Genomic DNA, 27628 nt, shown 5'->3' with positions numbered 1-27628 from the left:
GGCAGAGATGCTCCCCAGGGCACCTCCCTGCGACAGTGTCCGTCGGAGGTCTCGCACATGTGGCACGGGGGAGCCCCCTGAGCCAGCCCAGATTTCCAAAGGGAAAAAGGAGGCACCAAAGCTGCCAAGGCGGGCTCAGTGGGTTAGCTCCCTGGCCTTTGTACGCAGTAACCACCTATCCTGGCCCAAAATTCAAGCCCATAGCTTTAAGGACAGAAAGAGGATGATTTTTGCAGTTTGCTCGCAAGAGCATGAATTTCACCTGCCGTTCCGTGCCCAGAGATTTACCCCACTCGACTTAACTTCCACTGTCTGCTCCTATTTGTCCACCCAAATATATGAACCTCCAGCTGCTGAAACCAGCAGGACACGAAGAGAATTGTGGCTCTCTCGTGAAAGGTGAAGCTCCTGCTTCCTTCTGCTCCAGATGTCCCCTCCCTGCCTCCAAACCCCCGTGCATGCATAATCCCCGCAGCAGGCACTTAATGGAGTGCCCATGTTGCAGCCTTAATGCTCTGAAGGCAAACACTTCCTACCCAGCCATTTCACAATGCCATTAGTCCCGTTACATGGAAACGTTAAAATAAGAGGCATTTGGGTGCTGTTACAGGGCGCTTCAGAAATTCTGACGGCGACAGCCTTGCTGGGAACAGACCGTGGAGTCACCCTCGCAGCTGAGGAAGGAGAGCCCAGGAAAACCCCGTTTTGTGCAGGAGTCTCAGCAAAATGACACTCCTGCAACTGTGAGGGTGTGGGACACCTGAGTTTTTGCCAGGTGAGACAGCACCAGTTAACTTTCCTGCGTCCCCACACCATTTACCACCTGTGGCAACCCTTCCTTAGCCCTGTTTCTGCAGGCACACTGCGAAGGGGTTTGCAGGGACAGCAGGAGGGCACTCGCAGCTTCCTGGACTCTATTTCTACATTCAAGCCCTTCTGCAGTGGAGCACTCCCACGATGAGCCAGAACTTCCCACGGGTCTCTGCTCCCACTCCTACCAATCTCTAGTTTGCCCATAGTTCAAGGCAATTTTGGGACTCAGTCCAAGATTTTTAGCACAAAAGCACTTTAGCACCAACACGCCCCAAATTGCACGCAATTTTTTTCTGGGAGAAGTGCTATCCCAGGAAGCACATTTACCGGGAGAAGCCTGGGAAGGACCAGGAGGCTGCTACCCAACAATTTTACAACCTGCTCTGCTTCTCAAGCCTCAGGCTGGCAATCACAGCACGCACACGTACGCTGCTCTCGGGACTGAAACCTCGGTTTCGACTGCTCTGGGTGCCCAAAGATAAGCGATGCAGATGCTGTGTGCCAGGCCCACCACGGCCTCTCTTCTGCTCCAGTTGCATGGCAATTGTGAGGAACCAGGGAGAAGCTCGTCTTCCAACAGAGATTCCTGCAGCAGCTCATGCAGATCCCACGGGGCCGGGCACATCTCACCCTGCAGCACCCCCGCGCTCTGACCCCGCGCAGGGAGGCAGGGAGCAAGGCAGCAGTTTTACAGGGCACTTGCAGAGCTCCCCAGCTAAGTATAAAGGGGAAATTTAGAGAGCAGGCTCTCCGTTTATGGGATGATATCTGCAAGAATCATTGCTTCTGTTTTATAGCACTGTGGGTCTATATTCAGTAAATTCACTTAAGCGTCAGCACCGCTAAAATACACCCGTGTTGACAAACACTGGAGTGCGCTTCACAATGAAATTACAAAGTGCTGGATGTGCATCCGAACTGTCAGCCTGCATTAAATTAGACCATTTTATAGCACCCAGCGTGACTCGCACTTGGCTTTTACGGAGTAGAGGCACGCTTATAGACTTCTCAGTTTCCCATTGGAAAGGATATTGAGGGTGCGCAGAAAACAAAACAAAACAAAAAACAAAACAAAACAAAAACTCCATAAAGTTTAAAGGGGTTAAAATACTTATGTACGGAAAAACAGGCTTTTCCCAGTATGAAAATTCATCACTCCCTAAAAGAAGCTGTTTTTATAAACTATGCACTCAGCTTTGCACTTGGCTTGCACATCTCTTAAAACTTATCTGAAATACATCCACGTCTTTGAGAAAGTAATTAAAGCATCAGATAGTCTAAATATCAGGTCAGCATAAGAGAAATGAGTCATGTAATAGGATGGGACGTGTTTATTTTAACAAAAGCAAAATATCTGTTTAATTAATCAGAGCAATCACGGCCCAAACCCTATTGCTCTTGCTTGCACTTTAGCCTCAGTTACTTGCAGGGGAATTTCAAGCCCGAGTGGGCTCACCACCACCCTGTGGATTTGGGACCAGCTCTTGCACCCGGGCCAGAACGTGGCTCTGTTTCACTGCCCCGTGACAAAACACCCCAGGAAAACTTCTGCCATTTTCAGTGGGAGCTCATGCTGCCCTTTTTGAGAGAACCAGCATGACCGTGACACAGGCAGCCACAATGACACTGCATTTCCCTTCGATTTCATGGATTTCCACCTCTCCGTCATTGCTCGGTTTCACAAACAGCTTTCAGAGCTTCAGAGCAACCCCGTCGACCCAAGGCATTAAAGGTCACAACTAACGTGATGCAATTCCTTTGAACTTGGGGGAAATTCAACCTCCTGAAATCGCTTTCATGAATCCGAGCTGCAGACAAGAAGTAACAAATCTCAAACATTTTGACGCCAATATGGAAAAAGCATGAAAAAGATGAAAAAGTGCATGTAATCACTCTACGTATTATTTGCTGGCAAAGGGGCTCTCCAGAGCTCTTCCTCTATTGCCCAGGCCTCTCCTGCAGCAAGCTTGAGCACGAATCCTTCCCTCCAGCCAAGCTGCTGCCCTCCCCACAGGGTGCTTTCGGAGAGCAGAAGACTTTCACTGAGCAGGACAAGCGCAAGTTTTACTCATATCCGATCCTCCCTCACATTTGTCATCTTTTCCAACCTTTTAAGTAGTAAAATCCTGGAAAATGTTCAAAAAAATCAGAGAGAAACAAAAACAGAGTGGATTATTTTTTTTGTTCCCTGATGCTGGGCATTTTTATTAATACTTCAGGCTGGATCGAACAACCAGAGCTGTCCCTCGGAGAGGCATAAATCCTCTCCTGGCCCAGACGTCTTTAATTGCACAAGGCCAAGCCAATGCTCTGTGTTGACCGAACAAAGCCGACCTTTGGGCTGAAGTATTTCTAATCCCGCTGTATCAATTCAGGCTCTGATCGGGGCCGTGCAGCTGGGAGAGCTGCAATTCCATTACAGCGGTTCCACAATAGGGCTGACGTTAAGTAAAGAAGGCAGGATTATTAGATTACCGAGCTAAATTGTTAAATTAGCATATTATTCACCTCTAAAAATAACACTCTAGCACATAGGTGAGCAAGGCGGTAACGAAACACATCCCTTAGCCCAAAGTCTGCATTTGTGCCATCCCTTCTCTTGTTCAAGCAAAGGGGACTGGAAACACCAGCCCTTCATCTGGCTCAGGGAGAACTGAGACATTTCCCTCCTCCATGGATAGAGCCATGACCGTAGGAGGTCCTACATCAGCCTCAGATCGTCCACAAGTGCTTGAAGCTGTAGGGTTTGAAGAGCTGCACTTCATGGTCAAAAGACACCTTGCAGTGGAGCAGACCGCAGGGTGTTCCTGCATCTTGCAGGGCTTTGCCAGGGCCCAGAGCAAACCCCACTCACCTAAAGGACGGCAAAGCCCCAACAAGAGCAGGTCTGGGCTGGAAGGTGAGGTGCCTGAGAGTAACAGCCTGGAGCAGACAGGAGCAGAGATGATTGCTTTGAGAGCAGAGGTGGTGCTTTGTTCAGCAGCAAAGAAGCAAGCACACAGAAATAAGATTTAAGGAGTAGCCTATGGAAAACTGAGGCAACCTTGCCGAAGGAGTAAGGAGAGATGCTCCTAGCACAGAGCAGTACAGAAAAAAGAGCTGGTCCCACACAGGAGGCAGCAGGAGGTTTTCCAGCAAACCCAAGGAGCATCTGAGGAATGGAGGAGGGCAGGGATGGATTCGGCTATCGCTGGAGCCATCGCAGCCCCCCCAGGCCTTCAGCCCCCCGCAGCACACAGCCCGCCTGCCCCTTGCCCCCCACTCCTGCGCCTCTCCCCGTGCTGGGAGCACACACTTTGGCGGCTGGAAGACGGCAGCACAGCCTGTTCCCAGCAACATTAGTTCATGACAGCCATGTCATTACCACCCTGTAACACCCCCACTGTGCTTCTGTTTCGTATCGGTGCCTGTTCAGCGCCGCGGCATTCAGAACTAGAATTAAATCTCCATTTAAGAGACCCGCGAGGCGCCCTCGCGCGCAGGCCGCGGCTCCGAGCGCAGCACCAGATTGCTCCTTCCAGCTGGGAAATGCTGAACCATGGAGGGCAGAGGGCTGCCCACAGGGATCCGGCGTGTGCCGGGACCGCCTGGATCCCCTCAGGATCCCCTCAGGATCCCGGGCTCTGGAGGGCGGCCTGGGAAGGACATGGCCTCCCCCAAAGGGCCAGGCCATGGCTGGGGCCTTCCTCCGGCCTCACAGCCCGACGAGTAGCAGGGCACCACAACACGTCCAGGATTTAGCCAGCAGGGATGGATGTCCCCGGGCAGCTGGCAGCTTTCTGTGCCCTTTCCTGTAATTACCAGGCTGCTCGTTAGTTAGCCGGGGTGCCAGCACAGCCTGTGCTATTCCCACCTCCTGGGAGCCACCGGAGGGAGGGATTTCCACAGGGCCCAGGGGCACCAAAGTGTCCAAAATGTTAATGTGGAAAACAATCTAAAGCTGCAGGTAAACACACACCTAGATTCTTATAAACGAACAGCTCTGCATTCCTTTTACCTGCTCTTTAATCCAGGCCCCAGATCAGTAATGCTTTCACATGGCTGAGGGGGAAAAAAAAAAATGGCCCTTGCAGAGAAAACCCCACACATGCTGATGGAAATGTGGTTTCTTGAAACACCTCTTCAGTGCCATCTGCTTGGCTCCGGTTCTAGTTTCATAGTAGCAAGATCCAATTTTGGAGGTGGCATGTAAAGTGCAAGGTGGATTTTCAACCAACAACAAGGCGGGGAGAGGCACCCCTGAGAGCCGGAGTGCTCGGGGCACGGACAGCCAGACCCGTAGCAGGGGATATAGGGGAGCCAGGTAGTGCTCAGGCAGCAGTTCTGGAAGCTGACTGACATCCCTGACTATGATTTTTTATTTTTTTTTAAGAGTTAATGATACTGCAGGCAGTGGCAATTATGTTCAGACAGCCCTTCATGCACAGAACTAATGCTCATGCTCCCAATTCCCCTGCACCCAGCAGAGATGAGAGAGGGCCGGATGACAGCTCGCAGCCAGTACCTGCAGGAGAGCACTGTAAAATATTCTGCCGCCGCTAAAGGATGTCTCTTTGGACTGTGACCCACGAGTGATTTCACAGCTGGCCGGTGCTGACGGCTCAGCCTGGGAGGCAGAATGCCAAAAACCCACAGAAATGAGCCGGGCACCCTGCATGCAGCGAGAGGACCAGGCTCTCCGAGCACCAGGAGCATCTGATGTCCCCCTGCACGCAGGCACCGTGACAGAGCGGTGCAGACACCAGCAGGTAACTCCTCACACAACACCGATCGCACCTTTTAGCTGTCCCTCTGCAAGGAACACTGACTGGGAAGGCAAGCCCAAATCTGTTCTCGGTGATTGCCGCTGACCATTTAATCCAGGAAGTTTAACTCGATGGCTGTGGGTGGTTTTCCATGAAGGACTTCCATTGCATTTCGTGCTCGAATTGCCAGTGGCATAAAATGGCCATGGCCACGTCCACATGAATTACCCAAGCTGCCTGAGCAGCCCAGCCTGCTTTCCCTTCCAGCTTTCCCATCCCCTCTGTTTCTCTATTTCTTTTAAAACCTCTGCAGTGACCCAGGACGAGCTCCTGTGTCCCACCCTGGCTCTCGCCAGCTCTGCCACCCAGGTGCCCCAGCAGAGCAGCAAGGCAGCTGAACGAGGCTCTCACCAGTTTCACCCCCACCTGCAAGCTGGTAGCAGAGCTTAGGTTTCACAGGGCTTAGGATAAAATGCCACAGCTGCCAGGAGCTTTCGTGTATCAATCTTGGGGTGCCTTAGATCTCACTGCTAGGAAAATAAGTGGGAGAATGACAGAAGGAACCCACATCCAGTGCTGCCGAGGGCTGAGGTGCTCTCCTAAGCCCAAGGACCCTGTAACTCAAGATGCTGCAGACCCCAAGTTGCACATTTCTGTCTGTGTCAGCCCAAATAGCAATTTGAGATCTCACGCACTTCAAGGCAGCTGGGCAGCACACTCCCTTTCAGCCAGAGTTGCCTCCAGGGCTTTTGTCTGCCCTGAGCAGCTGTGACAACTCGCAGTCCATCCTGGCCTACTGCGGGTCACTTACTGCCAGCAGTCAATAAACATTTTGCAGTGCCTGCGCTCTGATTTAAGAGCAGATTTATTATTTAAGCCCTGGCTAAAGCCATGTATGTGATATCCATGCTAACACCCCTCTACAGGGCTGCAGCAAGAGCTCTGTGCCCTCTGGCTGCTTCACGCAAGTCAGGGAAGGAAAATGTAGAACATCCTACTGGAAAAGGGAGCCCACGAAATGACATTCAGACCCTTCATCCCCATACTTCCTTTCCGTATGTCACACACGCGTTCACCGCTGTGTTTGGGATAAGGAAGGGATTTTCTGCCTCAGCTGCCAACCAGCCCCGCTGTGGCTTACCTTCTGAGCCAGCCTGCAGGTTGGGATCAACAGAGCTGATCAGCAGATTAAACTGCGTTGCTTCTCCAGCTTCTCTTCCCAAGCCTCACTTTTCCCCCTGCAGCAGGAATTTCCTACCTTTGCACCGCCAGGCAAAGCCCTTCAGTTACCAAATGACACAGCCAGACCACGGCCTTTTCCTGCCTGCCCAGACAGAGCCACAAAACGAACTCCTCCCTGCACAGCCACGGCTCAGAGGTCCCCGTTTCTCCGCAAAAAGCAGCAGAAGCAGCTCTGCAAAGGGAGAGAGGCGTGCGAGGGGTTTGCTAGGAAAGGAGCTGGCAGGAGAGGACCCCACAAAGCAAAGAGACCCCCGGGCACACGCACCCGTCTCCAGTGGAGGTCTGGTAGCGAGGAGAGGAGGAGGACCTGGGATTAGCACTGGGAGGTTAAACCCATCCCGGGGATTGCACGGGGATAAAACAGCTGAGGAAGGAGTGGGAGGAAGCCAGAAAGCCCCGAGTGCCCCTGCGGCCTTCGGTGCTGGGCGACCAGCACTGGCACAGCCACGGGTAGGTAAGGGACTTGAGGCACTGCAGCCACTGCCCACGTTTGGCGATGAAAGCAGGAGGGCATCCAGCCATTAAAGAGCCATCTGAGGGCAGGGATTTTTCTTGCTGCTAAGCAAACCAAGGCAGACAGACAGCTCCTGAGCACGGGCAGAGGGTGACAGCCGGGTACTGGGCTGGAGGAAGATCAGGGTGGAAACCTGAACGCCCTCACGGGGACCCTCAGCTCACCCAAACCGTGCGCAGCTCTCGCCGTGCTGTGGGTGGATCAGGAAGGAGCCAAACCCAAAGCACCGAGCGGCCGATTCGGCCGTGCTGAGGCAAAGAGAGCGATAAAACACTGCTCCATAAGCACCCCCAGGACCACATGCCGCCCCGCCAGCAGCCGCCGCAAGCTTTTAACCCTTCTCCAGCAGGATCGATGCCGGCCGAGCACTAAAAGCAGCCAGTGTGTCAGAGACAGACTCGGATTAAAAATTCAGGAGCTTTCCCAGCAGTGGGAGCTGGCTGCAGGACAAGAGCACAGTTAGTTTTGCTGCTCGGTGTGCCGGGGCTGGGGCATCCGTAACTGAGAGCTCCCTAAAAGCCAACCCACGGCAGGAGTGGGGAAAGCCCTCGCTGTGTGCTCCCACAAAATGAAGCTGCCAGTCTGCCCATTGCTCCTGACAGCCACAGCTGGGGGCAGTTTGATGCCTTTAACAGGCTGTATAAATGCCCTTTGTGTTACAGCCTGAAGTCAAGGTGTATTTTAACACACCACAGGACCATAAATCCTACGGGATGAGGGGAAATGTGCCCTGTGAGGCTCTGCAGGGGGTTTTGCAACAGTGCCTGATGGCAGCTGCAAAAAGCTTCCCAAACCAGGCCCAGGAGATGGTGTGCAAGCACATTTGGGAATAAAAGGGGTTCCCCCTCACACGGCAGCACTCTGCTCCCAGCCACGCTCACAAACACCGGCACGGGACAAACTCTGAAATTTCTCTTACAGCCTCTGGTCTTCCCCGCAGCCTTACGGCGAAGGACACGAAGCTTTACGTTTGTGACTCAAACGCTCCTGCACAGAGCTTCCACACCACTGCTTAAAAAGTGCGCTGGAAATCGTTAATTAAAACCCGCTCTTGTGTAGGAGATGACTCACGGCGCTGCAGGCTGCAGACCTGGCCCCGCAGAGCCACGCCGGCTCATCAGCGATTCCAGCACGCTGGCAGGAAGATGCAGGGTGAAAAATGAAATGAAGTTATCCGGAGCAGACCCCTGAGCTCTGGTCGCCCCCTCTGCGGGCACAGCAGCAGAGCCCCGGCCTTACAGAGAGAGGATTTTCGCCCAGGAGCTGGTGAGGACCACACTGAAGCCCTGTGTGCAAGGGGAACCGAAGCCACTTGGCTCCCCCCGCCTCAGGCACAAGGACCGGCTGACCCGCAGCAGCTCCAGAGAAACCTTCTGAGTGCCTCCGCCTGCAAAACGGGTTGGAAAAGCAGAGCTGAAGGCACAGAGATGGGGAATGAGGAGGGACAGCCCAACCCTTCGTGCCAAACAGCGAGCAGGATCCCGTGGCTGCTACAATAACGGGGCTGGCTCCAAATCCAGCCTCTGCCTTCTGATGCTCCTGGGTCTTGAGGAAGTTTGGCTCCAGACCCACGTGAAGGGTGACTTCAAGCCCTGCTCCTGCCCCCCCTTCTTGCAGGACCCCAGTTGCTGCTGGCAGAAGCTGTGTCAGAAGCTCCCCAGCACGGAGCGCAGAGACGAGCCCAGATAGCTGCAGAGGGCTCAGGACACGACAGGCTCTTGTCTATCAGATCACAGGCAGCGCTGCCGTGCAGGGATCAAGGAGAGCTCCCTTCCTGCCAGCCAGCTCCTCTCATCCCCTGCAACCCGACCTGTAACCAAGGCACTCAGCTCCTACTGATCTATTCCAGGGGAAGCTGACAATGCAGGGGGAGAGCTGCACCAAAAATGCCTACAGAAATGATAGAGACCCTCAACACGTGTTTTTCTGCATAAATGCCATCAGAATTGCAACCTGCCCTCTGCCCCGCGAGCAGAGAACTGCCCTGCCAGACCGCCTGCTGCTCTGCACCCAGCTGCGGCTCCGTGCTGGCCGCAGGAATACCACCTGGGGATTTATTTTCATTTCCAATACTTCCACGAGCTGGCAAAGGCAGCTGGGAGACAACAGGCAAAGCACACAGCCCGGCTGGCCCTGCTCAGCTCTGTGAGGAGCAGGGGATGCTCACAGCAGGGGCACTGTGAGGTGATGGACTCAACCCTCTGGCCACATCTTTACATCAGATCCTCCTCCTCCCGTTCTCCCCGTGTTCAACCTTGGCCCTCGTGGAAGGTGTTTGCTCCCTCGCATCACAGAACAGCACGCGGGTCCCTCTGAACACAGCAGCTCCTCTACAAGACTCTGCTTTTGTACCCCGAAGAGGAGTTCATACTGAATAGGAACACGCGTTTTTAACATGCAAAGCACAGCGGATCATCCTTAAAAAAGCAGAAACCAGGAGGGAGACTTCTCTGCCAAGTGGAGACAACGGCAAATGGGCTAGATTCACACCACAGCAAACTCGGGGCCACTTTGTGGGTACCCTGACAGCATCCTGACCCACATCACCGTTCCTATAGGAACCGGCTTTCAAGGCTCCCCCAGGACAGACATCGGGGTGCCTTTAGGGCAGGCTGACCCAGGTGAAACTCCGGCTCACCACAAGGCCACCACAAACGCTTCCTGGCCACCTAACGACACGGCCATCGCTGTGGTTAACACTCTCAGCAGCGATGTGGCCGAGCAGTGCAGCCCCTGGCAGTGCCGGCAGCAGAGGCGATGATGCAGGAGTCCCAGCTCATGGCGCTGCCTACAAGCTGTGAGCGCCGGCACTTCCAACAAAGGAGGCACGTGAGCAATCCCAGACAAAAGAATGAGCCCTCATCGAAACTTCTGACATGCCAATCTCTGAGTTGGCTCAGGTACAGGTGCTGCGAGTCTCTCTCTTTTTTCTCTTCCTTTCTTTTTTAAGCTCTTCACATTTTGTTTCCCTCCTCCAGGTTCCCAAATTCCTACAGGCAGAGCTGAGCTGAAGAATTCCCTGAAGGCTGCGGCTCCCGGTACCTTTCGGATCAAGAAGCAGCAGAGATGGCAATAACTGAGCTGCTGTCTGCCCTGCACGCACTCCCCAAAACTCCTGCAGTGTCTTTCCTGGGCCCTCCAGGATCTCAAAGCACAAACATGGACAGACCAAGCATGGGAGCAAACAAATCCCTGCAGATCAATGGCAACAGAGGGGGAACAAAGCGCCTCCACGTCGCTGCAGGGCTGCCTGGAGAGATCAGTCACCGCTCTGAGCTCCCCTGAGCCAAGCCGGGCTGCCTCCTGCAGGAAAGGCTGACGGGGAGGTGGGTTTTGTGGTCGTGGAAGGGAGCTGTTGGGAGCAGGAGCTTGCAGCAGCATCTGCAGCCTGGGGAGAGCTCCTTACCCGTGCCTGGGGCATGCAGCAGCCTCGTGTGGTTCTCAGCTGTCCTGAAATGCTGGGCCTGGCCCTCCCGAAAAGGCTTACGCTGGTGATAAATGATGGTCACCCTCACAGGCCTGTGTCACGTGCAGATGGGGACAGGGGAAGAGCCTTCAGTAATTGCCTCTGAAACCTGCCTCAATAAAGCATCAGCAAAGCACAGCGCTGTGCATTAATGTAAACGTGTCCCAGTTCTGCTGCACACCGCGTCAGGAAGCAGGAATGAAAGACACCTGATGTGACAACACAAAAGCAGATCTTTGTCTCCCCTGAAACTCTTGGGCAGCCCGAAACCACTTCGAGGAAACGCGAAACCATTTCTCCCTCTGAAAGCTTAATGAGGAGGTCAAAAACGCAGCCTTGTCCTTCCAAACAGGGGAAGCTCCACGTTTCCTGAACAATTCCATGCAAACCAAGCTGACCAGAGGTTACTCTCCTGTCCTGTGCTGAGAGATGAGTGCCTCGTAAAGTGCAAACACTGACTTAGAAACCTACAGGACACCCTTCCTGCAGAAAGCCAGCCTGGTCCCGCGGCACCAGCCTGCTGGTTTGGAGAGCTGCTGTTGAACAGGTGAGTGAACAAAACAGTTCTCCAGGAGACAGGCTGGGCCCTCCTCATCGCCAGCAGCCCAGGGTGGCTCCCCGGGACAGGTGGCACCCCACGACACCCAGGTGGCACCCCGAGACACCCAGGTGGCACCCCAAGACACCCCGCTGGCACTATGGGGCCGGGGCTGTGAGCGCCTCTTCCCCGCTCAGCACGTCGCGAGGCTGGGAGGAAGAAAACCAGAAGCGCCACAAAGCCTCGTGGAGCAGACGGTGGGAAGAGCAGTCGCTCCTCTCCCTCCTCCCCCAGACCCATTATTTATATAAAGTCCCTAAAAATACCACTTCGGGCTTCCTGCAGCGTAGCACTGACAGCTGCTTTTCTCCGGCTCTCGAAGCCCCGCGAGCCCCCGCTTCCTCCCATTCCTTGCTGCCTTCCTGCCCCGTCCCCCCTTTTTGCTCCTAGTTTCCCCTCTCCTGTTTATTTTCATTCTTTCCATCTTCCTCCCCTTCTTGCGCTTAGCTTTTCCCGTTTCCTCCCCCCTGCAGCTCCCCGCCGGCTGTGGGGTCCCACGGAGGAGAGGGCACGGGGGGCTCTGCAAGGCTGCCCCGGCCAGAGCACGAAACCCTCACGGAGCAAATTCCTCCTCTGCCCACCCCTGCTTCTCCTATTGTGGCACCCGGGCACAAAAGAAATGAAAATGAGAAGAGCAAAAAGCAGCTAAAAGCATGCACAGGAACACGGGGTGATGCAGCAAGGCGGCAGCACGCCTAACGTAGGGAATGGCAACCGGACAAACGGCAACTCCAAGGCTGCGAATCATCCTGTCCTGTCAAAGAATAGGTACGCTCCGAAAAAAGGGCAAAAAGGTGGGCTGAGAACATCTCCTGGGTATGAAATAACGTGTGTGGCACTCGGCGCTGCTGTCACACACTGTCACACAACCCCCTCCTCTCACCGTATAGGCAAACGTAAAGATTCCCATTTTTCAGGGAACTCGCTTGTTACTGCAGTGAGAGAATCTGGATTTAATTAGGGGAGTACTCGATCAACCGAGGGACATAAATACAAAGAAAACCAGGTTTATCAGTGCGGGTGCTTGCAGAAATGCTGGGGGAGAAAAATATAAGGCAGGTGAATAGCACGGTCCTGGTTTGCTCTTCCATAAAAAAGGCAGTGAGCAAGTAACTGCAAGTCGAGAGCTTCTAGAAACAGCTCGTGGGACGGCTCAGGAGCTGAGTTTGTTGGGGAGAGCCTGGTCCTGAGGTAACTATGGTTAAAAATGATGAACCGGCCTTTGGCCAGCCTCAAGGGAAGAATTTTCTGCCCCCAGGTCGGGTTTACAGCACCGATGTCTCATTTTCACCCATGTATGAGGAAAGTTGGGATCACCACGTGTAAAAGATCACCCACCATTTTGGGGAGGTGGCTCAGGACATGGTCAGAAACCCAAATCCAGCAATCTCTGCTCTACTTCACCCTCCTAAGCCCACAGATATCACCAACCCAAGACCCTGCCATGGGATGTTAGAGGTGAGGGACAAGACAGGAGCAGCAGGCTCATGAAAACGCTGCTCCTTCCACGTTTGGGGTTCCCAGGTTCAGAGCTGGCTCAGAGCAGCAGGAGTATTCAATATTCACGCTTTAATGCCTGGATAAAGGTTTGGCCGAGAGTTTAATGGCGCAAAGTGACTAACAAGGAGCTGGGGAACTATTTGGAGATTAACTAACTGATTTAGCGCCGTGAAAGGGCAGGTTGTAATTTTAGGATTAGAAATCCATGTTTTGGCCGTCAAAAACTTGCAGAAGAAAAGGGCCAGGAACAGCAGCACAACGCAAGGAACCAGCAGGGCGAGTGAAGAACCAGAGCCCCGTGCCGAGAAACTTTAAAAAAAACACGTTTGGAAAATAAAAAAAATCATCCTGCCAGAAATACCACCTTGTGCTCTGCGAGAAAGGGCCCTGAACTTCCCTCTGCGGCAAACCCAAACCCCAGCCCTTAGAGGAGCAAGCACAGAGCTCCTCCGTAGGGCTATCTGTGGTACCCTTTGGTACACAGACACATTTACTACACGTATTTCTAAGAGCTGAATCAGCACGGCACATCCTACCTTGTTTCCATCACTCCTCTTACAGATGCTGGCTCATCAGGCTAACCCCCCGAGGGGTCACGGGGTGAACTTTGCTAAAATTGGAGCTATTTAAGCAGAAAAATGGTCCTCTCGCTGCCCGCAGCATCCAGGGCATTCTCTGAAGCTACGTTAAGCACAATATTTATCTTACCAGGCTCTCAGTGCTCTGTGTCTTGAGATTTTTTAGCATCCAGTTAGAGAGGATTTTGCAGGCCCATAAAAAGAAAAAAAAAATCCACAGCGAAGTGGAAACAATTTATGGGCATATTTTGCATTTAATTTGCTTCATTTTTCCTCCTTCCTTCCTCTTTCGATCCAGTTATTCCTCTTGCCCCCGCCCAGCCTCACCCCTTCCAGTTTAGGTTACTTCCAATTTGCAAAGTTCGATACAAACAAACTCAGCCTGAAAATACACAGCGAAGCCTTCGATGCTGCAGAGGTTAAAAATAGGCTTGAAACCCGCTAATGTCAGCATCAGCATAAAAGAAAGGACACCCTGACAGCTCTAATTATTACATTCTCTTGTTTTGCACTTCTGAAGAGCAGCAATTAAATCTGGGCTTGGGCTTATAAGGAAAAAGTGAGTGCTCTGCACCTGCAGAACCGAGCCTATTCCATCGGAGGCTTTCAGCTCCCCAAAGCACATTATCCAGGGCAGGCTGCAGAGCAAACCGCGGCCGGTGAAGGGCTCGCTGCTACCTCCCTGCTCTAGCAACCGAGTTATTTTGCAGCCAGTTCACGGGGAAGAACACTAAGAATGGAAACATCTCCTCTCACGCTTTGCTCCACGTATTTATTTAAGCGAAAGCTCACCATTTCTGGACAAAACGCTCGCAGACCGCGTCCGTCTGCAATGCCTGAAGCTGCCATATGGCGATAAGAGCATTTTGCTCAGAACCGTTTTTATTGCAGCAGCCCCTGGGGACCTGAACTAGGTCACTTTCCCATCAAGGCTCACTACAACCCGTTAAATAAGTGGTGCAAGCGGGGCCCTTTCAGCACCTTTCAGAAAAGAGCTGTTTTGTTGATTAGAAAGGTAAAGAGAGGCAAGCAGCACAGTTTATGAAACCTATTTTCCGTGACTCATAAATATTAATTCTTTGATGTTCAATAATCTAATTGAGTTTAGTGTTTGCAGCTGTTCCCTCATCAGCAACGGTAACGAGGGTCTCATTTATTCTGATTACCTGGCTTTGGGAAAGCTGCTGGCAGTGCCCACCCCGAGACCTCTGCTCCTTGTCACACCTGGCTGGGCTCAGCCTGGGGATCTCTGTGCCCTGGGGCAGGGCAGGGTCTCACCCATCGACCTGGAGGGTGCAGCAGCCTCACCTCCTTGGGCAATTCGCCTTCATGCTCAATTCCAGGCTTGTACTGAGTAAAGATGGGTTGGAAAAAAAAACAAAACCACCCCACAAACGTTCCTTTCGGCAACAACAAAAGGTAAAAAGGCAAATCCTGAAGCATTTCACTAAAAAGCCCTGGGCAGCGAGGTTGGGGAGCTCACGCTGGGTGCACCCAGCCCACGGGGACAGGGGTCAGCGGGGTGGCCCTTGTGTGCCCTGGGTTCGAGAGGCACGTGCTCCAAGCAGCTAAGTGAGAGCAAAGCCAGGCCTCTCCATGGAAAATAAACGTTTAATCTGCATGAAAGCATATTCTTTTTCTTTTTCTAATGTAAACCAGTCCTGACCAAGAGCGCTTGACCAGCCGCTGGGTGACTAAGTGGGAATTCAGTCTGTGCAGCAAGGGCAGGCACCATCTGGGGAGCCAGGAGAAGAAAGGCGCAGTGTTTCCATAAAGCCAGTGGAAAAAAAAGAGAGCTGGGAACATTCTTCTGGCAGAAAGCATTCACTCCTGGAAGGGAAACGCTGATAGCCAAGGAGAAAGCCGAGCTCGCAGAGCCAGCGCTCCCCTCCCAGGGCCACCTGCAAGTCGTCCTGGGCGGGAGCAGCGCGGGGCCACCAGCACCACTGTCCCCACGCTGTCCCAGCACCCACCAACACCTTCCCAGTGACCTCGGTGGTGACCCCAGGCCCTCAGATGTCCTTATGGGGGTAGATTAAATCCCTCAGTCCTGCCCCGAGGCGGGGGATGCTGCAGGAGGGGATCTGTTCCCCCCAACAGCCCCACCGCCCTGGCACGGAGCCTGTCTGAGGCAGGCAGCACTCTGCTGGCAGCATTTTCTGCCCTGCTTCATGTATTTTCCTCATCTTTTTCAGGACTGAGGAAAGGACCGAGCGTGCCCTAGTACCCAGAAAGCCTTCCCAGCTCTACCAGTTTTTGCAGCAGGAGACCTTCCCTCTCTCCAAACCTGGCTTTTCTTCTGCCCACGCCTCATCACGGCTACAAGCACAGCTTCCAAGTACTTTGCTTGCTACGTACTACAAATATTACATAGGAAAGCCACCTCTATTCCAGGCATTTTAAATTTACTCCTAATTTTACAACTTTAAAACTTTCAGTGCCACTTATCAGTCTGGGAAAGAACGAATTATCTCCCACCGAGCTCACTGTGCTGTACAAAAATGCTGCATCCCGACACAGCCCTCTGCTGCTGCCTCATAACGGAGCAAAGTGATGTGCTAAGGCCCTTGTAGGGTACCTCATCACGGCAATACCGTCACCTGAGATAACTCCCGGGTGTGCTTCTGGTGCCTGTCTTTACTCCCAGCCAGGATTTTATCTGCGGGCTGCGGGGGCCGAGCACAGAGCGGCATAGCTGGAGGTGTGCATCACGCACGGCCCCTCTCCTGGGAAAGCCTCGAATTCCTCACAGCAAGCCAGCTCTCTGCCATCGCTGCTCCGAGCTGCTGCTGGGCTGCAGGGGTGAGAGGACACTGTGAGAAGGAACACCAGGAGCTGCTTTGGGCATGACACCGTGTGCTCGGCCAGCTCATCCAGAGATCTGTGCGGTGCCCAGCGAAGTGCTGAGCACCCCAGTGCAAACACAGCTGGCGGAATTTGGCCATGGACAATGCAAAGCAGCTCTGACTTGCACATTTCTCTGGGTGTGAAGCATCTGCTTTATCTTTTAAGCCTGGTGTTTGCTCTGACAGAGCCCCTCTAATACTCCTGAAATACCTTTCATACCCAAGGGCTGTGGCACAGGAGCCTCGTGTGCCCGACGCGCTTACCGGCTCCAGGTGGATCTCTTGTGCGGTGAGACAGGGCTGGAAGTTACACGAGGCCTGAAGGATGTTCTTTTTTTGGCAGGGCTCAGGAGCTGGCTCAGCACATTCCCATATTCTGCTCCGTCTAAAAATAATAAACCCTGAAAGGAGCGGCCGAGATGCTCCGTGCTCAGCACGCCCGGCAGACTGCTGCGGCCCGGCTGCGAGGCAGAGGGGACAGGCACTGCCCACAGGACAGATGCCACCCTCATGCCCTGGAAACCCCACTTTGGGGTGATTTGGGCCTGTTTGGGGCCGAGCATCGCCACCTTTGCCTGGTCTCAGTCCCAGGCATGGCAAGGAGGGGATGAAACCTGCAATCTCACTGCGAGCCACAGCCCGTAACCATTTCCCTCCGTTTTGGGGCCACGCTGGTTGCCAACACGCACGCTGTGGGTGCTGCCAGCTGTGGGTTTGGGCCCCATACAGTCCATATGTTAGGAGAGAGGCCCTCCTCCTCCTCCTGGCCTTCCCGTTTGGATGCTGTCCCTCAGAAAGCCACCCTTGGCACCTCCAGCTCAAACTCCAGCTCCCCGAGCTGCCCTGTCTGCCGGGGCACAGCCAGGGGCAGCGAAAGCTGTGCACAAACCGCTGCAGAGAGGACAAAAATAAAAATAATAAAAACAATAAAAACAAGGGCTAACATAATTTTAATGCTCTGCTATAGCAGTGACTGTATCTGAATTCCAGGAGGCATTCTTCAACCTAGGAGCCTCATCTTCTGCCCACAACTTCTCAATCTGCTGCCGCAGTACAGGTACAGCCCGGCCCCGCTGCTACCACCAGTGGCGAGGAAGGGATGGCTCCCTCCTTCAGGGGGCTGTAAGAGCAGCTATCCCACTCCTGGTCCCTTCTGTCCGTCTGTTTTTTTTGCAAATCAAAGCCTGTGATCGCCTTCCGCACGCTGCCGGCATCGGGGTCGGGGCTGCTGACACGCGTGTGCCAGCAGCTGCCCGGCTGGGAGCCCCGCTCTGAATTAGCTCCTTGCCGCGGCCTCAGGCAGCCCGTTAACCTCATTACCTCAAATTCCCCCTCTGTGACCGGGGATAGCAGCGCTCCCTGAGCTGCCTCAGAAGGGGAGGGGGCTTGTGAAGATTAGTTAAGATCCGCTGGTTAATTAGCGGGTGAAGCGTTGAGCAACAGAGCCACGGTGTATCAGGGCAGCCCTGCTATTCAGTTATCTGACTACGCCCTGCAGCAAGGAAACCCCAAAAGCTTGGTTTTCCACAAAGGCTTCTCAAGACTGCCGTTCAATTGCTTAAACAGCAAAAAAAAAAAGTCACAAGGCCTCACTACTGAAAGCCCTTTCAGAAAGATGCCCAGTTCCTTACCAAACCACTGCAGCCCAGTCAGCCTAAACGCATCAGCGTGGCACAAAATGAATCAGCTCAGGAAATGCCAGGAGCTCCTCTGTCCCCAGCCACGAAGGCAAGGCCAGATTCTGCTCCAGACAGAAGAAAAACACCGGATAATGGGACACGGAGCAGAGCAGTAGAAGAGCCACGAGGTAGAAGAAAAATGAAGACAACCTGCCAGATCTGTTCGTCTCACCGGCACAGAAGCAGGGATGTTGTTCTTACCGTGCCGCCGTGCAGGAATGCCCCACTCCCCTCCTTCCCACTGCCTCACGGAGCACACAGAGCGCTCCTCCAGGAGTAAATCATTTAGGATCTCATCTCAGCGAGTCACTTACACTTATTTGCGGGGAGCAACGCGGCTCTCCCTGGGATTTAGGCTAACAGCGAGGAAATGGTGCCTCGCCGACTCCAGCTCCAGCAGACGGGCAGAGGAAGGGCTCAGCACACCTCCACAGCAGCACCGCGGGACGCAGCACACTCCTGGCGTGGCTGCTTTCATTGAGGGAAAGGTGAGCAACAGAAAGCACAGGGTCGAAGCACAGCATCTGCTTGCCCGACTGGGGTCTTTTTAAAACTCCAGACCCACAGATAAGAGCCTGGCAGAGCCCCCAGCGGCACCGATGGAGGCCCGCGTATCCCTGAAATGTTTATCAGGATGGTTTCAAGTCTCAGGCACGTGAACCCTGCATGGGAAAGCCCGTGCTAGGAGCTGGCAGCCCCGGCAGGCAGCACGCACAACCTGATACCCTGACCCCGACTCGGTCCGCCTTGTAAGTGAATCAAAGGGGTGCTGTAATTAATAAGACCACAGCGTGATCAGATCAACCCCAGCCTCCTGCGAGACACAACTTTCACCTCTCCAGGCTGCAGGCACCTCTCGCCAGCGCAACCCAACTCACCCGGGGCTATAAAGCACTGAGACAGGGGGGAAAAAATGTGAGAGCTGTCAGGAAATTCAGACCTCCAGCCATCAAAACGAGGCTGTAATTCTTTTCAAGAAACGCTTTCTCAAGAACTGGTCTGAGAATTAAAAATAGCTGCCAAGTTCACCTAGCTCCATCCCCTTATCCTTTTATCTTCCTCAGCGCTAAATCCAGGCGTGGAGTCCGGCTCAGCCAGCAGGTGCTGGAGCTGCCCCCAATCCTCCCAGGCCAGGCAGGGCTCCTGCAGGGGCACGGCTGGGTTCGGGTGGCACATCTGCAGGAGTGGCTTGCTTGAAAGAGGGAGTTCTCTGCAATCCTTTCCGCTTTTACATCTGTCTCAAAGGTGTATATGTTAAGGAGGTAAAGATTAGATGCATTTTGAGTCCAGAAATATATAAAATTTTTTAAAGAATCCACTGTTACAGCTGAAGAACCCTGTGCTTTGTGCTTTGTTCTCCACCATCGCTGGAGCCTGGTGGCCAACAAACCCATGCTGAAGAAATGTATTTTTAAAACCTGCACTTGGCGAGGTTTTGGCAACATTTCCTTTTTCATCCAGACCTTATCGCAGTTATTTTTCTGTTTCTGCTCAAGACCAGCTTATCACAACAGTTCCTATCAGGAACTAACCCCCCAGACAATTTTTGGAAGTGAAGCGATGCCGTGGCAGAACTGCCGTGTCCTGGGAGAGAGAATCCTCACAGAGCTCACAGTTCGAGCACCAGCTGCACGAATGGGGGTGATAAAAAATAAAAAGGACCCCTCCAAGGCCGTATGTTCAGAAGGTAGCCACCCAGCACCAGAAGCCCTTCGACAACACGTGCAGCAGGTCTCTCAGCCACTACTACAGACAGCTACACTGGGCTGATTTCCCCAGCACCTGGCTGCTTCCACGCACACCCATTATCACCCACCGTAGCCCTACTGAAGATGTACATTTAAGACAATTCCTTTTTCATCTCCTCTTCTGTTACACGTAACGATCCCCAAGTGTTTTAGGACAGTTGGTGCCCATTAGAGTTGAAGGCGAAGGGCAGCCGATCGTGACCTGGCGTTGCTCCGGGCTCCCATCGCCTCCCCTTCCCATGACCCAGTTCCAGGCAGTGCAACTGGATTACAGCCCCCACTGATCCCCTTGGGGTTTCTTGCTCAGCTTTTGCTGGCGAAGCAACGGAAGGGGTCATCCGTCTTTGGTGGGAGTGCTGAGGCAGCTTTGTACCTGCTGAAGAGTGAAGCTTATCTCCTTGGAGCTCACTGCTAGTAGCCAGCAGCCAGACAGCAAAAATACCCTGGAACTGTTAAAAAAAAAAAAAAGGAAGTGTGACAAACAAGATGCGTTCCTCGATACACGGAGCACCCAATCTGTGCTCCCAAGGCTCAGAGCAAGGGCTGCCAGTACAGGCTGCTGACAACATTTTATATTATCTCTCCGCTGCAGTCCACGCAAGCATCCATCACCGAGATGCTGATGATGTGCTGAAGGACAGACGGTTATTGTCCGCAGCAGATACCCACCACAGCTGAAGCTTCTGTAATTACTGTTTCTTAAGAGAAAATGAAAGATTTATTACGCGCATAATACTCAATGAAGGTCTTTTCTTGAGCAGAAGAGTGGTTTGCTTACAGGCCTCCGTCTGTAGGTCACATTGTATTACCCACGATAAAGCAGTTTCATTTTTTCCAGCTGTGATTTTGGTAGCGTGGGGCTGCTCCAGCTGTAATTAAAAGCACAGAGGCTACTGGTACGCTGCTGTGCCTTCCCCAGGCACCCTGGCACAGAGGTACCAGCGAGGACTCTCACTTCCTACCCAGACAGTTGCAGGCTGTATTTCTTCAAATTATGAAGCCATAGGTAGGGAGGATTTATATTCTGTTGTTGGCTAAAGGTCCGCAGCTGAGATCAAAGCAGTTAGCTGTAGCTGCAAAGAGGAGGTTGCAAAACACATCCTAATTTATCAGTGGGGATTCTGTTCCCTCGTAAAGTATGTACCATCCACAGCAGGCAGATGAGGCAGGAAGGCAGGACAAGAAAAAATCATCAATCATTAGAGAAGCTACCCTTACTCACAGATTTGCTGTTTTAGCTACGTTAGAAATCCTAAACACAAGATAAAATCTCCAGTCTGTGCCATTATGCGCCTTCTTTTTTTAAGTTTTCAATGAAGAACAGCACATGCACACACCACATCACAGGATCCCCCAACTTTTCTTCCTTCTCTTCATCCATTTCTTCCAACCAGCTTCTTGCTAAAGCTGAGACCAGACAGCTCCAAACCAGCAGAAATGCCAGGAGGACAGCCAGCCCCAGCCAGCAGCAGAATGTGGCAGAGGAGGACCACAAGATCCTAAAACCACAGACCAAAGGCAGACAAACTCTGCCGGGAAACAAAGCCCATCAGGTGAGAGCGAGCACCCGCAGGGCCTGATGGAAGCGCAGCAGACCTGCTGCTGCTCACAGGCTTCACACCAAGCGCCAGGACACACGGTGCCATCCTCCTGCTCATGGTGAGAGCTCCTGCAGCTCCTGTTTTACAAACTGAGCCCCCAGGTGCAGGACGGGGGACGTTTAGCCCCCGGTTTCCTCTTCCTTCTTTACCAGCAGGACATCCTCCCTCCACGCAACAAGTCGTGTTGAAAGAAGTTGCTGCAAGCTATAACCGAATGGTCCAACAAACTGACGGAGCTGTGCCCCCTTGTTTACACTCCTGAATCCTAATTACTGGATTTAATTCCCGGTTCAGAGGCCCAGGAGGCACCCAGCCACCGCACCAGCAGTGGAGGCGGAGACCTACCTCAGGGTTATAACACCCACCGTGTCATTAAAGCCCTCCGCTGTCATCCCGACAGCGTGCAAATGAATCCTAACCTTACAAAAAGGGATAGGAACGAGCAGCACAGCCAGCCCCGAGCGCTGCCGGTGATGGGCATCAAGCACAGAGTCTTTGTCCTCGCTGCCCCCATTCATCAGCAGCCTCTGCTGCTCCAGCCCATCCCTCCTGCTCGCCGAGCTTCGCTGCGTGACGTCCTGGATGCTGGCCAAGCCTCTTGAAGAATGAGTTACTGTGCTGGGGCTCTCACTCCCCCTCCCAGCACGACCTGAAGCCACGCTCCGATTCACGTGCCTGCTGCTGCAGAGCCTCGCCAGACCTCCTGCCTCGGACCGGGCACATCTGCCCCCAGCCCCAGCTGAGGAGCAACAGCCCCACTGTGATACGCACCAGGACACCACAAATCTCTGGGATTTGTTTGCCATCACAGCAGCCCCCTTGTTCAGCCTGGTTTTCCTTTCAGGAATGCTGGTGCTCATTCTGGTGGTGGCTCAGGCCTCCAAACCTAAGCTCTAAGGGAAAAAAAAATAAAAAAATAATAAAAAAAAAAGTGTTTGCCTGCACTTACCAAGGGGAGGGGGGAAGAAACCACAGCACGGAGGTTATCTGAAGCCTCCGAGGCACAAACCTCCACAGCAGGACTGCGCCCAGCCAGGTGTGCCACATCAACGGCCCCGGGACAGCGAGGGCATTCAGCGCGGATCGGCCGAGAACCCCCACATCACTGCCCCCGGCTGTTCCAGTAACACGAACGCAGTGTTGCTCCCACCTTCCCAAATACTTGGCTATTCAGCGCCCGAAGCCACCAGCTTCCCCCTGCCCCATCCTCTGGGGTTTCTGGGAAGCAACACGCTGCTGCGGGAGTCCCGCGCTGCCAAAACTAACAAGAGGGAGCCAAACTACTGCTGGCTCAATAAATGCAACCCAGGTACAAACAGCAAACTCCAGCCTGACTCCCAGGACTGCAACAGGCTGCTGCATTCCTGCTACACCTCCACAAATGCCTCGGCACAGCTGGGTCCCTGCTCCTCCTCTGCACGCAGGAGCCCACACCTATAAAACAAGCATCCAAATGGTTTTTATTTGTGCTTCTTCCTGGGTAATCGAAGTGAATCACGTAAATGAGGGGCACTGCAGGGCAATCCACCTGCTTGCACAGTCACCACGACACCACTTCGATCCTTCATGGAAGTTGTAAGAAGAATTTAGGCGTTGCATCAATGTTTCGGACTGGCCTGAATTCCCATTTGTGAACATAATATGGGAACTTGGTCATTGCTTAAGCAGTTCTCTAATGAAGAAGAATAAAATAATAAACAGGGCAAAGAGAAAGTGCATCCATCACATCTTTGACAACCTCAATCACGTAGGCTCAAAGGGTGAGAATAAAGAACAGCATTTGCCCTTTTTACCCAAGCCTAGCATTAAAAAGGCAGGATATATTCCTGACTACAAGACTCTATGAATGAAAAACTGGCAGAGTCAATAAAATGTGAAGTAAACCTAATTCATTTTTACTATATGACCTACTTTCAGCAGGTTTTGATTCACATGAGCGGCTAGAGCTTCAAGGTGGTGATTCTGCAAGGTCTGTTCATTAAAGTCACTCTGTTCTTTATGGCTTTCAGCTCCAAGGGATAACAAAACACATTTCTGCTATAGGCATTCTCCAAAAGGGACCCATCGGCACAAATCTCGCAGCAACCTGGGAAGAAAAGGCCATGAATGCAAATGCCAGCCTAGAGCCAAAGGAAGATCCGAATGAAGGAAGTTAATTGCTTTAGGTAACGCAGCCCTGCTGTTTTCCAAGGCCTGCTCCATCCCCCCAGAGCTGGGCAGGGATGGGGGTGATGGTCCCCATCACAACTCAGCAGTCACCCAGCCACCACGCACCCCAGCTGGGTGCAAGGAGGAGAAGCAGGACCCCAGCACGGGGGCAGCTGTGCTGGCAGAAATAACCCCTCTGCCTTCCCACGCCGTGCTCCCTCCTAGCCGACCACTCTTGGGTAATTTATACAGCTCTGACGGCTTGAAAATGACTTTCCTCCCCCCTCTGGTCTCCAGAGAAAAGAAGGAATTTGAAATAATCTGCTGGCTTTCTGTTCTCCATCACACTCAACTAGTGCTGGAGCAGCAATGGGGAGTGATTCTTACACAAAACACTGCGGGATTTTCTGCTTCCCCTCCAGCACCATCTCCCCGTCCCTGCAGCAGCATCGATGGCAGCGTCTGCTCCACCACCACTATGGCCAGAACCCACCCAGACCCCACCAGCTGCCCAAAAGAGCAGGATGCCTTCTTCTCCATATGTTCATCCCTGCCTTATGCACCTATGCAGTCTTGTTAGAGAAAAACCTGTCATTTTGTCTCCTGGCCGTGTGGCAGCCAAACAAACCTCCAGTAAAATAAAGAGGAGCACAGCTTGAATCAGGCTCATAGGCACAAAAAATCCCACGGCACTTACCCTTAGACACCCAAGCAGCCCCACCTGATTTCAGAAGGGCTGTCCATACACTGGGGGGCACGTAAATCACTAACACAGACGACACAGAGCTACTAATCATTAAATAACTGCAACGCATGTGGCAGAGGTGGTCTCATTCCTGAGGGAATCCCAGGCTGGGTGCCTCACCACAGCCCCAAAGTCCTAAAAGTGCAGGGAGCTCAAGTTAACAGTGGCTGCAAGCAGATACCTTGTTCTGTTCAAAATAAATACACGTTTTGATAATCTTGACGGGCCAACCCTAACACCAGGGTAGTGCTCAATGCAGTGCCCGTACCAGGCTTCTCTCCCAAACCACTGCAGTGACCTGGCTGAAGACACAGCCCTTGCACCCATGTTGCTCCCTGGCTGCTCTGCAACAGGGCAGAGGTTGCTTGCAGGCCTCTCAGGAAGGAAGAAGTCTGCCAAAATATCAGCAGTTAGGAAATAAGCAGCTCCTTTTTGTGCTTTCGAGTCGCGGCCTAGCAGACTAGGGCCTGGTCACCTCTGCAGGCCTTGCCCGTCAGCAGGCCCACAAAGGGCGCTCCCACATTGCTCGCGGAGCACAAGTCCTTGGCCTCAGGCCACCGGGCAGAGGCAGGGAAAGGCATTTTGTTGAGAAAGGGGAGATTGGAAGAGCTCTCGTTATCTGTCCTCAGGAGCCGGCAGGGAAACAAGCAGCTCCCGCTACGGAGAAAACATTACAAACAAAGAAAGCAGAGCCCCGGAACAGAAAATGAAGCACAAGACCAGTGCACATCTCCAAGATTGTTATTGCAAGTATACACACATCCTGGGACAAGATTAAAACCAAAGCAAACAAAAAATAAATATAAAATAAAATGTCATGTTCTTTCTGCCAGGATATCAGGAAACCATCATATTGAATGGGGGTTATAAGAGCTTTCTTCCCCCATCATCAAAGCAAAGGATCTTGGAGAAAATGTCCTTCCTGCAAACAGGGGAAAAATCATTTCCATGGAAACTTTCAAACCAGGTTGAGCCTGGAGACTGAAGCAGTAAACCCTGGAAAGCTCGGCTGAATAAAACAGCGTGCAGTGCTCAGCTGGAGCTGAAACTTGACCTTCAAGCCTGGCCCGGCTAACACCAGCCCTGTCAGGAGATAAAATGAAAGCAAGAAGTCCTGCCTCGTGCCTTGGTGTTGTGATGGACACAAACACCCCTGGGTGCCAGCAGCCAGCACGATTAAGACTTCATAGTATGCAGCTACACGGATGTGTACCACCCGTATTTTGAATGTAGCTGGGGATTATTCACAAGGAAGTTGCTAGTCACCTCACAGCAATCGTGAAGAGGCCGTGGAACAGGCTGCAGAATACTTCCCCAGCTTCCCTCAAAAATACTTAAATCTATCCAATTTCTCTATTTTAAGGCCTTCTTTGGGACTTTTTCCAAAAGGCACAAAAATAATCAGTTACAACAAAAGCACTTCTCAAAAGAGGGAAGCGTAAATGCAGCAAGCACAGCGTCAGTGCTTCCACAAACTGGCAACAAGGACGGGCGGCACGAGCAGCAGGAGGATCTGTCCCGGAGCCGGGCACCCTCCTCAGCACCACCACTGTCACCCCCAGGCCCCACAGAGGAGAACATCTCTGCAGGGGCTCAGACCTGACCAAACACCGGCAGCGATGCTGCAGAGCTGCGTGCACGTCAGGAGAGGAGCAGCATGAGTCACGGCACTGCGCCAGCACTGCCCCTGCCCTCCTGCCTCCCATTTATCAAGCCCTCCCTTTTCTTTAGAAAAAAAATATATAAATAAATGTTTCTCTTTCCCCTCCCTTTTTCAGCTTGCGGTTTCTCTGCTAGCTGAAGTTTCTTCTGCTCAAGGGGATGGGGAGCGAAAGCTGGCGAGGATGCTGCCCCACAGCCACCGGGGCTGCAGCCCCAGGATGTCACAAGGCCTCGTTATTTTCCACTCACTTGGTCATAGGAACTCCTTTAAGGAGGCTTGATAGTTCTCGTAGAGCTGCAGGAAAGCAGCAGGTTTTAGTGTTTGATTCATGACACTGACCCAGGCTCTAAAAGCCTCTAATTTTTCCATTATCTCCCAGCCAAAGCCTGCCTGATGTCTCAAACCTCGCTAGTGGGTTCCTTTGTGCACTAACCTCTGGCATGGGTTTAAGACATTCTTTTTCTTGTCATTTCACCTTAATTATTATAGATTTTTTTATTAAATCAAGCTCACAGAGCCAGCAAGACTAAATGCCCCTGCTGTGGCTCTCCAGCTGGTAGCTGTGGGAACACAAACACATCGCGTGGAGGACGCGAGCAGGTTCAAGGCGTTCCTCCCAAGGCACCACAGCTCCCCCAGATCCCTGTGGCACAAGATTGATCTTCAGGACCAGGTTTGAAGCAGCAGCTTGCTCTGATCACTTCTTAAAAGTATCCCCCTGATTCTGTTAAATGTGATTTCATTCCTCAGCTGAGCCCAAACCGAGGGGTTTTGAAGCAAAATAACATTTGTTAGCGTCCCCCTATTCTGCATTCAAGTAGGCTTCTCCAGCCTCTGCTGCTTAAGGCAAACCGACGTCTGTAACACCTCAAACCTTGCAGTGACCACAGACAGATCTTGCCACCAAAAGGGCCTCTCTCCTTGGCACTACCCCGTATCTGCACCACCAAAATTTCTTTAGAGGGTGGAGCACTGGAAAGCTCGCTCCCCCCAGACAGGGGGGCGAAGGCCGTGCCTCCTCAATCCTGAATGCTGAACTGAAGAGGTGCTGAGGCTTCTTTTTACAGTAGCTGTTTCTCCTTAATATGGACCCTGAAGCCAGCTTCTCCTTCCTTGGGGACTCAAGGTCAACTAGATCTTGGGGGAGATGGAAGGAGTCTGTTAAAGGACGGTTTGTGCCTGGGACATGGATCCCAGGTGAATGCAGTCGTCTGGATACCTCAGTAAATTAGCAGGTGCTTACCTGAACATACCCTGCAATCCTCACATCCCTTAGCCTGTTTGTTAAATACATCGTTTTCTACTTCAGCAGTGCCTCTGCTTTCTCCTTCTGGGGAATCTGCTTTCTTTCATGGTCTTTGCTGCGCCTCCATTCCTTTCACTAGGATCGGCAGTACATCTTGTGGTGGCCCCTAATGGTGGGCATCAATAAAACATGACCGGCCTTCCAAGTCCTTTGTTTTCCAGTCAAACATCTATTTGCTTTCTCCCTTTCCGCACGGCTCTCCTCTAAGCCCCGGCCCAGCTGGGGAACCTCTCCATTACTGCAGCTCGGCTGACATCAGTTAGATGGATGCTGTGGGAGCCGTCACCCCGGAGAGCCGCCTCCCTCCTCCATCATCCTGAGGTGCTCATCTATTACAAACATTTTCCTTCACAGCCCGGTGGCTGCTCTAACAAAACATCAACGTCCCTACCCAATGCACGGTATTTGCTACCCGTTTTTAGGCACCTCAGCTTCG

At 52.7% G+C, this 27628-nt stretch overlaps 1 protein-coding gene and 1 long non-coding RNA gene across 6 annotated transcripts in view; one reads left to right on the top strand and one right to left on the bottom strand.

The window, feature by feature from the left end:
* Positions 1 to 27628, bottom strand: part of TNIK (TRAF2 and NCK interacting kinase) — a 139097-nt gene that overhangs the window by 78523 nt on the left and 32946 nt on the right. The window lies entirely within an intron of this gene.
* LOC311441721 lies at positions 14656 to 15908 on the top strand. Its single transcript, XR_014696179.1, has 3 exons — positions 14656 to 14875; positions 15116 to 15486; positions 15652 to 15908. It is a non-coding gene; the product is annotated as an uncharacterized lncRNA (long non-coding RNA).

The sequence above is a fragment of the Aythya ferina genome, assembly GCF_964211825.1.
Source record: "Aythya ferina genome assembly, chromosome: 9".
Taxonomy (NCBI): Eukaryota; Metazoa; Chordata; class Aves; order Anseriformes; family Anatidae; genus Aythya; species Aythya ferina.
Note: the sequence above shows the minus strand (reverse complement) of the source record. Positions and strands in the feature narration are given on the sequence as shown.